We start from the raw sequence: 12770 nt of genomic DNA on the forward strand, positions 1-12770 counted from the left end.
AATGCTCTAATTGAGCTGTTAGAATGTCAGAAACAAGCTTTCTGAGCTGAGAACTGCATTTTGTGACAAAGTGAATCAGTGGATGATGAGAATGTCACTTTTGACAAAGAACACCGATCATTGCTAAAATGCTCTAATTGAGCTGTTAGAATGTCAGAAACAAGCTTTCTGAGCTGAGAACTGCATTTTGTGACATAGTGCATCAGTGGATGATGAGAATGTCAGTTTTGACAAAGAACACTGTTCATTACTAAAATGCTCTAATTGAGCTGTTAGAATGTCAGAAACAAGCTTTCTGAGCTGAGAATGGCATTTTGTGACAAAGTGAATCAGTGGATGATGAGAATGTCACTTTTGACAAAGAACACTGATCATAACTGAAATGCTCCAATTGAGCTGTTAGAATGTCAGAAACAAGCTTTCTGAGCTGAGAAATGCATTTTGTGACATAGTTCATCAGTGGATGATGAGAATGTCAGTTTTGACAAAGAACACTGTTCATTACTAAAATGCTCTAATTGAGCTGTTAGAATGTCAGAAACAAGCTTTCTGAGCTGAAAACTGCATTTTGTGACAAAATGAATCAGTGGATGATGAGAATGTCAGTTTTGACAAAGAACACTGATCATCACTAAAATGCTCCAATTGAGCTGTTAGAATGTCAGAAACAAGCTTTCTGAGCTGAGAACTGCATTTTGTGACATAGTTCATCAGTGGATGATGAGAATGTCAGTTTTGACAAAGAACACTGTTCATTACTAAAATGCTCTAATTGAGCTGTTAGAATGTCAGAAACAAGCTTTCTGAGCTGAGAACTGCATTTTGTGACATAGTTCATCAGTGGATGATGAGAATGTCAGTTTTGACAAAGAACACTGTTCATTACTAAAATGCTCTAATTGAGCTGTTAGAATGTCAGAAACAAGCTTTCTGAGCTGAGAACTGCATTTTGTGACAAAGTGAATCAGTGGATGATGAGAATGTCACTTTTGACAAAGAACACTGATCATTACTAAAATGCTCTAATTGAGCTGTTAGAATGTCAGAAACAAGCTTTCTGAGCATAAAACTGCATTTTGTGACAAAGTGCATCAGTGGATGATGAGAATGTCAGTTTTGACAAAGAACACTGTTCATTACTAAAATGCTCTAATTGAGCTGTTAAAATATCAGAAACAAGCTTTCTGAGCTGAAAACTGCATTTTGTGACAAAAAGCATCAGTGGATGATGAGAATGTCAGTTTTGACAAAGAACACTGATCATTACTAAAATGCTCCAATTGAGCTGTTAGAATGTCAGAAACAAGCATTCTGAGCTGAGAACTGCATTTTGTGACATAGTTCATCAGTGGATGATGAGAATGTCAGTTTTGACAAAGAACACTGTTCATTACTAAAATGCTCTAATTGAGCTGTTAGAATGTCAGAAACAAGCTTTCTGAGCTGAAAACTGCATTTTGTGACAAAGTGAATCAGTGGATGATGAGAATGTCAGTTTTGACAAAGAACACTGTTCATTACTAAAATGCTCTAATTGAGCTGTTAGAATGTCAGAAACAAGCTTTCTGAGCTGAGAACTGCATTTTGTGACATAGTTCATCAGTGGATGATGAGAATGTCAGTTTTGACAAAGAACACTGATCATTACTAAAATGCTCTAATTGAGTTGTTAGAATGTCAGAAACAAGCTTTCTGAGCTGAGAACTGCATTTTGTGACATAGTTCATCAGTGGATGATGAGAATGTCAGTTTTGACAAAGAACACTGTTCATTACTAAAATGCTCTAATTGAGCTGTTAGAATGTCAGAAACAAGCTTTCTGAGCTGAGAACTGCATTTTGTGACATAGTTCATCAGTGGATGATGAGAATGTCAGTTTTGACAAAGAACACTGTTCATTACTAAAATGCTCTAATTGAGCTGTTAGAATGTCAGAAACAAGCTTTCTGAGCTGAAAACTGCATTTTGTGACAAAGTGAATCAGTGGATGATGAGAATGTCAGTTTTGACAAAGAACACTGTTCATTACTAAAATGCTCTAATTGAGTTGTTAGAATGTCAGAAACAAGCTTTCTGAGCTGAGAACTGCATTTTGTGACAAAAAGCATCAGTGGATGATGAGAATGTCAGTTTTGACAAAGAACACTGTTCATTACTAAAATGCTCTAATTGAGCTGTTAGAATGTCAGAAACAAGCTTTCTGAGCTGAAAACTGCATTTTGTGACAAAAAGCATCAGTGGATGATGAGAATGTCAGTTTTGACAAAGAACACTGATCATTACTAAAATGCTCCAATTGAGTTGTTAGAATGTCAGAAACAAGCTTTCTGAGCTGAGAACTGCATTTTGTGACATAGTTCATCAGTGGATGATGAGAATGTCAGTTTCTGACAAAGAACACTGTTCATTACTGAAATGCTCCAATTGAGCTGTTAGAATGTCAGAAACAAGCTTTCTGAGCTGAAAACTGCATTTTGTGACAAAAGGCATCCGTGGATGATGAGAATGTCAGTTTTGACAAAGAACACTGTTCATTACTAAAATGCTCTAATTGAGCTGTTAGAATGTCAGAAACAAGCTTTCTGAGCTGAAAACTGCATTTTGTGACAAAATGAATCAGTGGATGATGAGAATGTCAGTTTTGACAAAGAACACTTATCATCACTAAAATGCTCCAATTGAGCTGTTAGAATGTCAGAAACAAGCTTTCTGAGCTGAGAACTGCATTTTGTGACATAGTTCATCAGTGGATGATGAGAATGTCACTTTTGACAAAGAACACTGATCATTACTAAAATGCTCTAATTGAGCTGTTAGAATGTCAGAAACAAGCTTTCTGAGCTGAGAACTGCATTTTGTGACAAAGTGAATCAGTGGATGATGAGAATGTCACTTTTGACAAAGAACACTGATCATTGCTAAAATGCTCTAATTGAGCTGTTAGAATGTCAGAAACAAGCTTTCTGAGCTGAGAACTGCATTTTGTGACATAGTGCATCAGTGGATGATGAGAATGTCAGTTTTGACAAAGAACACTGTTCATTACTAAAATGCTCCAATTGAGCTGTTAGAATGTCAGAAACAAGCTTTCTGAGCTGAGAATGGCATTTTGTGACAAAGTGAATAAGTGGATGATGAGAATGTCACTTTTGACAAAGAACACTGATCATTACTGAAATGCTCCAATTGAGCTGTTAGAATGTCAGAAACAAGCTTTCTGAGCTGAGAAATGCATTTTGTGACATAGTTCATCAGTGGATGATGAGAATGTCAGTTTTGACAAAGAACACTGTTCATTACTAAAATGCTCTAATTGAGCTGTTAGAATGTCAGAAACAAGCTTTCTGAGCTGAAAACTGCATTTTGTGACAAAATGAATCAGTGGATGATGAGAATGTCAGTTTTGACAAAGAACACTGATCATCACTAAAATGCTCCAATTGAGCTGTTAGAATGTCAGAAACAAGCTTTCTGAGCTGAGAACTGCATTTTGTGACATAGTTCATCAGTGGATGATGAGAATGTCAGTTTTGACAAAGAACACTGTTCATTACTAAAATGCTCTAATTGAGCTGTTAGAATGTCAGAAACAAGCTTTCTGAGCTGAGAACTACATTTTGTGACATAGTTCATCAGTGGATGATGAGAATGTCAGTTTTGACAAAGAACACTGTTCATTACTAAAATGCTTTAATTGAGCTGTTAGAATGTCAGAAACAAGCTTTCTGAGCTGAGAATGGCATTTTGTGACAAAGTGAATCAGTGGATGATGAGAATGTCACTTTTGACAAAGAACACTGATCATTACTGAAATGCTCCAATTGAGCTGTTAGAATGTCAGAAACAAGCTTTCTGAGCTGAGAAATGCATTTTGTGACATAGTTCATCAGTGGATGATGAGAATGTCACTTTTGACAAAGAACACTGATCATTGCTAAAATGCTCTAATTGAGCTGTTAGAATGTCAGAAACAAGCTTTCTGAGCTGAGAACTGCATTTTGTGACAAAGTGAATCAGTGGATGATGAGAATGTCACTTTTGACAAAGAACACTGATCATTGCTAAAATGCTCTAATTGAGCTGTTAGAATGTCAGAAACAAGCTTTCTGAGCTGAGAACTGCATTTTGTGACAAAGTGAATCAGTGGATGATGAGAATGTCACTTTTGACAAAGAACACTGTTCATTACTAAAATGCTCTAATTGAGCTGTTAGAATGTCAGAAACAAGCTTTCTGAGCTGAGAACTGCATTTTGTGACAAAAAGCATCAGTGGATGATGAGAATGTCAGTTTTGACAAAGAACACTGTTCATTACTAAAATGCTCTAATTGAGCTGTTAGAATGTCAGAAACAAGCTTTCTGAGCTGAAAACTGCATTTTGTGACAAAATGAATCAGTGGATGATGAGAATGTCAGTTTTGACAAAGAACACTTATCATCACTAAAATGCTCCAATTGAGCTGTTAGAATGTCAGAAACAAGCTTTCTGAGCTGAGAACTGCATTTTGTGACATAGTTCATCAGTGGATGATGAGAATGTCAGTTTTGACAAAGAACACTGTTCATTACTAAAATGCTCTAATTGAGCTGTTAGAATGTCAGAAACAAGCTTTCTGAGCTGAGAACTGCATTTTGTGACATAGTTCATCAGTGGATGATGAGAATGTCACTTTTGACAAAGAACACTGATCATTACTAAAATGCTCTAATTGAGCTGTTAGAATGTCAGAAACAAGCTTTCTGAGCTGAGAACTGCATTTTGTGACAAAGTGAATCAGTGGATGATGAGAATGTCACTTTTGACAAAGAACACCGATCATTGCTAAAATGCTCTAATTGAGCTGTTAGAATGTCAGAAACAAGCTTTCTGAGCTGAGAACTGCATTTTGTGACATAGTGCATCAGTGGATGATGAGAATGTCAGTTTTGACAAAGAACACTGTTCATTACTAAAATGCTCTAATTGAGCTGTTAGAATGTCAGAAACAAGCTTTCTGAGCTGAGAATGGCATTTTGTGACAAAGTGAATCAGTGGATGATGAGAATGTCACTTTTGACAAAGAACACTGATCATTACTGAAATGCTCCAATTGAGCTGTTAGAATGTCAGAAACAAGCTTTCTGAGCTGAGAAATGCATTTTGTGACATAGTTCATCAGTGGATGATGAGAATGTCAGTTTTGACAAAGAACACTGTTCATTACTAAAATGCTCTAATTGAGCTGTTAGAATGTCAGAAACAAGCTTTCTGAGCTGAAAACTGCATTTTGTGACAAAATGAATCAGTGGATGATGAGAATGTCAGTTTTGACAAAGAACACTGATCATCACTAAAATGCTCCAATTGAGCTGTTAGAATGTCAGAAACAAGCTTTCTGAGCATAAAACTGCATTTTGTGACAAAGTGCATCAGTGGATGATGAGAATGTCAGTTTTGACAAAGAACACTGTTCATTACTAAAATGCTCTAATTGAGCTGTTAAAATATCAGAAACAAGCTTTCTGAGCTGAAAACTGCATTTTGTGACAAAAAGCATCAGTGGATGATGAGAATGTCAGTTTTGACAAAGAACACTGATCATTACTAAAATGCTCCAATTGAGCTGTTAGAATGTCAGAAACAAGCATTCTGAGCTGAGAACTGCATTTTGTGACATAGTTCATCAGTGGATGATGAGAATGTCAGTTTTGACAAAGAACACTGTTCATTACTAAAATGCTCTAATTGAGCTGTTAAAATATCAGAAACAAGCTTTCTGAGCTGAAAACTGCATTTTGTGACAAAAAGCATCAGTGGATGATGAGAATGTCAGTTTTGACAAAGAACACTGATCATTACTAAAATGCTCCAGTTGAGCTGTTAGAATGTCAGAAACAAGCATTCTGAGCTGAGAACTGCATTTTGTGACATAGTTCATCAGTGGATGATGAGAATGTCAGTTTTGACAAAGAACACTGTTCATTACTAAAATGCTCTAATTGAGCTGTTAGAATGTCAGAAACAAGCTTTCTGAGCTGAAAACTGCATTTTCTGACAAAGTGAATCAGTGGATGATGAGAATGTCAGTTTTGACAAAGAACACTGTTCATTACTAAAATGCTCTAATTGAGCTGTTAGAATGTCAGAAACAAGCTTTCTGAGCTGAGAACTGCATTTTGTGACATAGTTCATCAGTGGATGATGAGAATGTCAGTTTTGACAAAGAACACTGATCATTACTAAAATGCTCTAATTCAGTTGTTAGAATGTCAGAAACAAGCTTTCTGAGCTGAGAACTGCATTTTGTGACATAGTTCATCAGTGGATGATGAGAATGTCAGTTTTGACAAAGAACACTGTTCATTACTAAATTGCTCTAATTGAGCTGTTAGAATGTCAGAAACAAGCTTTCTGAGCTGAGAACTGCATTTTGTGACATAGTTCATCAGTGGATGATGAGAATGTCAGTTTTGACAAAGAACACTGTTCATTACTAAAATGCTCTAATTGAGCTGTTAGAATGTCAGAAACAAGCTTTCTGAGCTGAAAACTGCATTTTGTGACAAAGTGAATCAGTGGATGATGAGAATGTCAGTTTTGACAAAGAACACTGTTCATTACTAAAATGCTCTAATTGAGTTGTTAGAATGTCAGAAACAAGCTTTCTGAGCTGAGAACTGCATTTTGTGACAAAAAGCATCAGTGGATGATGAGAATGTCAGTTTTGACAAAGAACACTGTTCATTACTAAAATGCTCTAATTGAGCTGTTAGAATGTCAGAAACAAGCTTTCTGAGCTGAAAACTGCATTTTGTGACAAAAAGCATCAGTGGATGATGAGAATGTCAGTTTTGACAAAGAACACTGATCATTACTAAAATGCTCCAATTGAGTTGTTAGAATGTCAGAAACAAGCTTTCTGAGCTGAGAACTGCATTTTGTGACATAGTTCATCAGTGGATGATGAGAATGTCAGTTTCTGACAAAGAACACTGTTTATTACTGAAATGCTCCAATTGAGCTGTTAGAATGTCAGAAACAAGCTTTCTGAGCTGAAAACTGCATTTTGTGACAAAAGGCATCCGTGGATGATGAGAATGTCAGTTTTGACAAAGAACACTGTTCATTACTAAAATGCTCTAATTGAGCTGTTAGAATGTCAGAAACAAGCTTTCTGAGCTGAAAACTGCATTTTGTGACAAAATGAATCAGTGGATGATGAGAATGTCAGTTTTGACAAAGAACACTTATCATCACTAAAATGCTCCAATTGAGCTGTTAGAATGTCAGAAACAAGCTTTCTGAGCTGAGAACTGCATTTTGTGACATAGTTCATCAGTGGATGATGAGAATGTCACTTTTGACAAAGAACACTGATCATTACTAAAATGCTCTAATTGAGCTGTTAGAATGTCAGAAACAAGCTTTCTGAGCTGAGAACTGCATTTTGTGACAAAGTGAATCAGTGGATGATGAGAATGTCAGTTTTGACAAAGAACACTGTTCATTACTAAAATGCTCCAATTGAGCTGTTAGAATGTCAGAAACAAGCTTTCTGAGCTGAGAATGGCATTTTGTGACAAAGTGAATCAGTGGATGATGAGAATGTCACTTTTGACAAAGAACACTGATCATTACTGAAATGCTCCAATTGAGCTGTTAGAATGTCAGAAACAAGCTTTCTGAGCTGAGAAATGCATTTTGTGACATAGTTCATCAGTGGATGATGAGAATGTCAGTTTTGACAAAGAACACTGTTCATTACTAAAATGCTCTAATTGAGCTGTTAGAATGTCAGAAACAAGCTTTCTGAGCTGAAAACTGCATTTTGTGACAAAATGAATCAGTGGATGATGAGAATGTCAGTTTTGACAAAGAACACTGATCATCACTAAAATGCTCCAATTGAGCTGTTAGAATGTCAGAAACAAGCTTTCTGAGCTGAGAACTGCATTTTGTGACATAGTTCATCAGTGGATGATGAGAATGTCAGTTTTGACAAAGAACACTGTTCATTACTAAAATGCTCTAATTGAGCTGTTAGAATGTCAGAAACAAGCTTTCTGAGCTGAGAACTGCATTTTGTGACATAGTTCATCAGTGGATGATGAGAATGTCAGTTTTGACAAAGAACACTGTTCATTACTAAAATGCTTTAATTGAGCTGTTAGAATGTCAGAAACAAGCTTTCTGAGCTGAGAATGGCATTTTGTGACAAAGTGAATCAGTGGATGATGAGAATGTCACTTTTGACAAAGAACACTGTTCATTACTAAAATGCTCTAATTGAGCTGTTAGAATGTCAGAAACAAGCTTTCTGAGCTGAAAACTGCATTTTGTGACATAGTTCATCAGTGGATGATGAGAATGTCAGTTTTGACAAAGAACACTGTTCATTACTAAAATGCTTTAATTGAGCTGTTAGAATGTCAGAAACAAGCTTTCTGAGCTGAGAATGGCATTTTGTGACAAAGTGAATCAGTGGATGATGAGAATGTCACTTTTGACAAAGAACACTGATCATTACTGAAATGCTCCAATTGAGCTGTTAGAATGTCAGAAACAAGCTTTCTGAGCTGAGAAATGCATTTTGTGACATAGTTCATCAGTGGATGATGAGAATGTCAGTTTTGACAAAGAACACTGTTCATTACTAAAATGCTCTAATTGAGCTGTTAGAATGTCAGAAACAAGCTTTCTGAGCTGAAAACTGCATTTTGTGACAAAATGAATCAGTGGATGATGAGAATGTCAGTTTTGACAAAGAACACTGATCATCACTAAAATGCTCCAATTGAGCTGTTAGAATGTCAGAAACAAGCTTTCTGAGCTGAGAACTGCATTTTGTGACATAGTTCATCAGTGGATGATGAGAATGTCAGTTTTGACAAAGAACACTGTTCATTACTAAAATGCTCTAATTGAGCTGTTAGAATGTCAGAAACAAGCTTTCTGAGCTGAGAACTGCATTTTGTGACATAGTTCATCAGTGGATGATGAGAATGTCAGTTTTGACAAAGAACACTGTTCATTACTAAAATGCTCTAATTGAGCTGTTAGAATGTCAGAAACAAGCTTTCTGAGCTGAAAACTGCATTTTGTGACAAAGTGAATCAGTGGATGATGAGAATGTCAGTTTTGACAAAGAACACTGTTCATTACTGAAATGTTCCAATTGAGCTGTTAGAATGTCAGAAACAAGCTTTCTGAGCTGAGAAATGCATTTTGTGACATAGTTCATCAGTGGATGATGAGAATGTCACTTTTGACAAAGAACACTGATCATTGCTAAAATGCTCTAATTGAGCTGTTAGAATGTCAGAAACAAGCTTTCTGAGCTGAGAACTGCATTTTGTGACATAGTGCATCAGTGGATGATGAGAATGTCAGTTTTGACAAAGAACACTGTTCATTACTAAAATGCTCTAATTGAGCTGTTAGAATGTCAGAAACAAGCTTTCTGAGCTGAGAACAGCATTTTGTGACAAAAAGCATCAGTGGATGATGAGAATGTCAGTTTTGACAAAGAAAACTGTTCATTACTAAAATGCTCTAATTGAGCTGTTAGAATGTCAGAAACAAGCTTTCTGAGCTGAAAACTGCATTTTGTGACAAAAAGCATCAGTGGATGATGAGAATGTCAGTTTTGACAAAGAACACTGATCATTACTAAAATGCTCCAATTGAGTTGTTAGAATGTCAGAAACAAGCTTTCTGAGCTGAGAACTGCATTTTGTGACATAGTTCATCAGTGGATGATGAGAATGTCAGTTTTGACAAAGAACACTGTTCATTACTGAAATGCTCCAATTGAGCTGTTAGAATGTCAGAAACAAGCTTTCTGAGCTGAAAACTGCATTTTGTGACAAAAGGCATCCGTGGATGATGAGAATGTCAGTTTTGACAAAGAACACTGTTCATTACTAAAATGCTCTAATTGAGCTGTTAGAATGTCAGAAACAAGCTTTCTGAGCTGAAAACTGCATTTTGTGACAAAATGAATCAGTGGATGATGAGAATGTCAGTTTTGACAAAGAACACTGATCATCACTAAAATGCTCCAATTGAGCTGTTAGAATGTCAGAAACAAGCTTTCTGAGCTGAGAACTGCATTTTGTGACATAGTTCATCAGTGGATGATGAGAATGTCAGTTTTGACAAAGAACACTGTTCATTACTAAAATGCTCTAATTGAGCTGTTAGAATGTCAGAAACAAGCTTTCTGAGCTGAGAACTGCATTTTGTGACAAAGTGAATCAGTGGATGATGAGAATGTCACTTTTGACAAAGAACACTGATCATTACTAAAATGCTCTAATTGAGCTGTTAGAATGTCAGAAACAAGCTTTCTGAGCATAAAACTGCATTTTGTGACAAAGTGCATCAGTGGATGATGAGAATGTCAGTTTTGACAAAGAACACTGTTCATTACTAAAATGCTCTAATTGAGCTGTTAAAATATCAGAAACAAGCTTTCTGAGCTGAAAACTGCATTTTGTGACAAAAAGCATCAGTGGATGATGAGAATGTCAGTTTTGACAAAGAACACTGATCATTACTAAAATGCTCCAATTGAGCTGTTAGAATGTCAGAAACAAGCATTCTGAGCTGAGAACTGCATTTTGTGACATAGTTCATCAGTGGATGATGAGAATGTCAGTTTTGACAAAGAACACTGTTCATTACTAAAATGCTCTAATTGAGCTGTTAGAATGTCAGAAACAAGCTTTCTGAGCTGAAAACTGCATTTTGTGACAAAGTGAATCAGTGGATGATGAGAATGTCAGTTTTGACAAAGAACACTGTTCATTACTAAAATGCTCTAATTGAGCTGTTAGAATGTCAGAAACAAGCTTTCTGAGCTGAGAACTGCATTTTGTGACATAGTTCATCAGTGGATGATGAGAATGTCAGTTTTGACAAAGAACACTGATCATTACTAAAATGCTCTAATTGAGTTGTTAGAATGTCAGAAACAAGCTTTCTGAGCTGAGAACTGCATTTTGTGACATAGTTCATCAGTGGATGATGAGAATGTCAGTTTTGACAAAGAACACTGTTCATTACTAAAATGCTCTAATTGAGCTGTTAGAATGTCAGAAACAAGCTTTCTGAGCTGAGAACTGCATTTTGTGACATAGTTCATCAGTGGATGATGAGAATGTCAGTTTTGACAAAGAACACTGTTCATTACTAAAATGCTCTAATTGAGCTGTTAGAATGTCAGAAACAAGCTTTCTGAGCTGAAAACTGCATTTTGTGACAAAGTGAATCAGTGGATGATGAGAATGTCAGTTTTGACAAAGAACACTGTTCATTACTAAAATGCTCTAATTGAGTTGTTAGAATGTCAGAAACAAGCTTTCTGAGCTGAGAACTGCATTTTGTGACAAAAAGCATCAGTGGATGATGAGAATGTCAGTTTTGACAAAGAACACTGTTCATTACTAAAATGCTCTAATTGAGCTGTTAGAATGTCAGAAACAAGCTTTCTGAGCTGAAAACTGCATTTTGTGACAAAAAGCATCAGTGGATGATGAGAATGTCAGTTTTGACAAAGAACACTGATCATTACTAAAATGCTCCAATTGAGTTGTTAGAATGTCAGAAACAAGCTTTCTGAGCTGAGAACTGCATTTTGTGACATAGTTCATCAGTGGATGATGAGAATGTCAGTTTTGACAAAGAACACTGTTCATTACTGAAATGCTCCAATTGAGCTGTTAGAATGTCAGAAACAAGCTTTCTGAGCTGAAAACTGCATTTTGTGACAAAAGGCATCCGTGGATGATGAGAATGTCAGTTTTGACAAAGAACACTGTTCATTACTAAAATGCTCTAATTGAGCTGTTAAAATATCAGAAACAAGCTTTCTGAGCTGAAAACTGCATTTTGTGACAAAAAGCATCAGTGGATGATGAGAATGTCAGTTTTGACAAAGAACACTGATCATTACTAAAATGCTCCAATTGAGCTGTTAGAATGTCAGAAACAAGCATTCTGAGCTGAGAACTGCATTTTGTGACATAGTTCATCAGTGGATGATGAGAATGTCAGTTTTGACAAAGAACACTGTTCATTACTAAAATGCTCTAATTGAGCTGTTAGAATGTCAGAAACAAGCTTTCTGAGCTGAAAACTGCATTTTGTGACAAAGTGAATCAGTGGATGATGAGAATGTCAGTTTTGACAAAGAACACTGTTCATTACTAAAATGCTCTAATTGAGCTGTTAGAATGTCAGAAACAAGCTTTCTGAGCTGAGAAATGCATTTTGTGACATAGTTCATCAGTGGATGATGAGAATGTCAGTTTTGACAAAGAACACTGATCATTACTAAAATGCTCTAATTGAGTTGTTAGAATGTCAGAAACAAGCTTTCTGAGCTGAGAACTGCATTTTGTGACATAGTTCATCAGTGGATGATGAGAATGTCAGTTTTGACAAAGAACACTGTTCATTACTAAAATGCTCTAATTGAGCTGTTAGAATGTCAGAAACAAGCTTTCTGAGCTGAGAACTGCATTTTGTGACATAGTTCATCAGTGGATGATGAGAATGTCAGTTTTGACAAAGAACACTGTTCATTACTAAAATGCTCTAATTGAGCTGTTAGAATGTCAGAAACAAGCTTTCTGAGCTGAAAACTGCATTTTGTGACAAAGTGAATCAGTGGATGATGAGAATGTCAGTTTTGACAAAGAACACTGTTCATTACTAAAATGCTCTAATTGAGTTGTTAGAATGTCAGAAACAAGCTTTCTGAGCTGAGAACTGCATTTTGTGACA

This window comes from Barbatula barbatula (assembly GCF_947034865.1).
Source record: "Barbatula barbatula genome assembly, chromosome: 20".
Taxonomy (NCBI): Eukaryota; Metazoa; Chordata; class Actinopteri; order Cypriniformes; family Nemacheilidae; genus Barbatula; species Barbatula barbatula.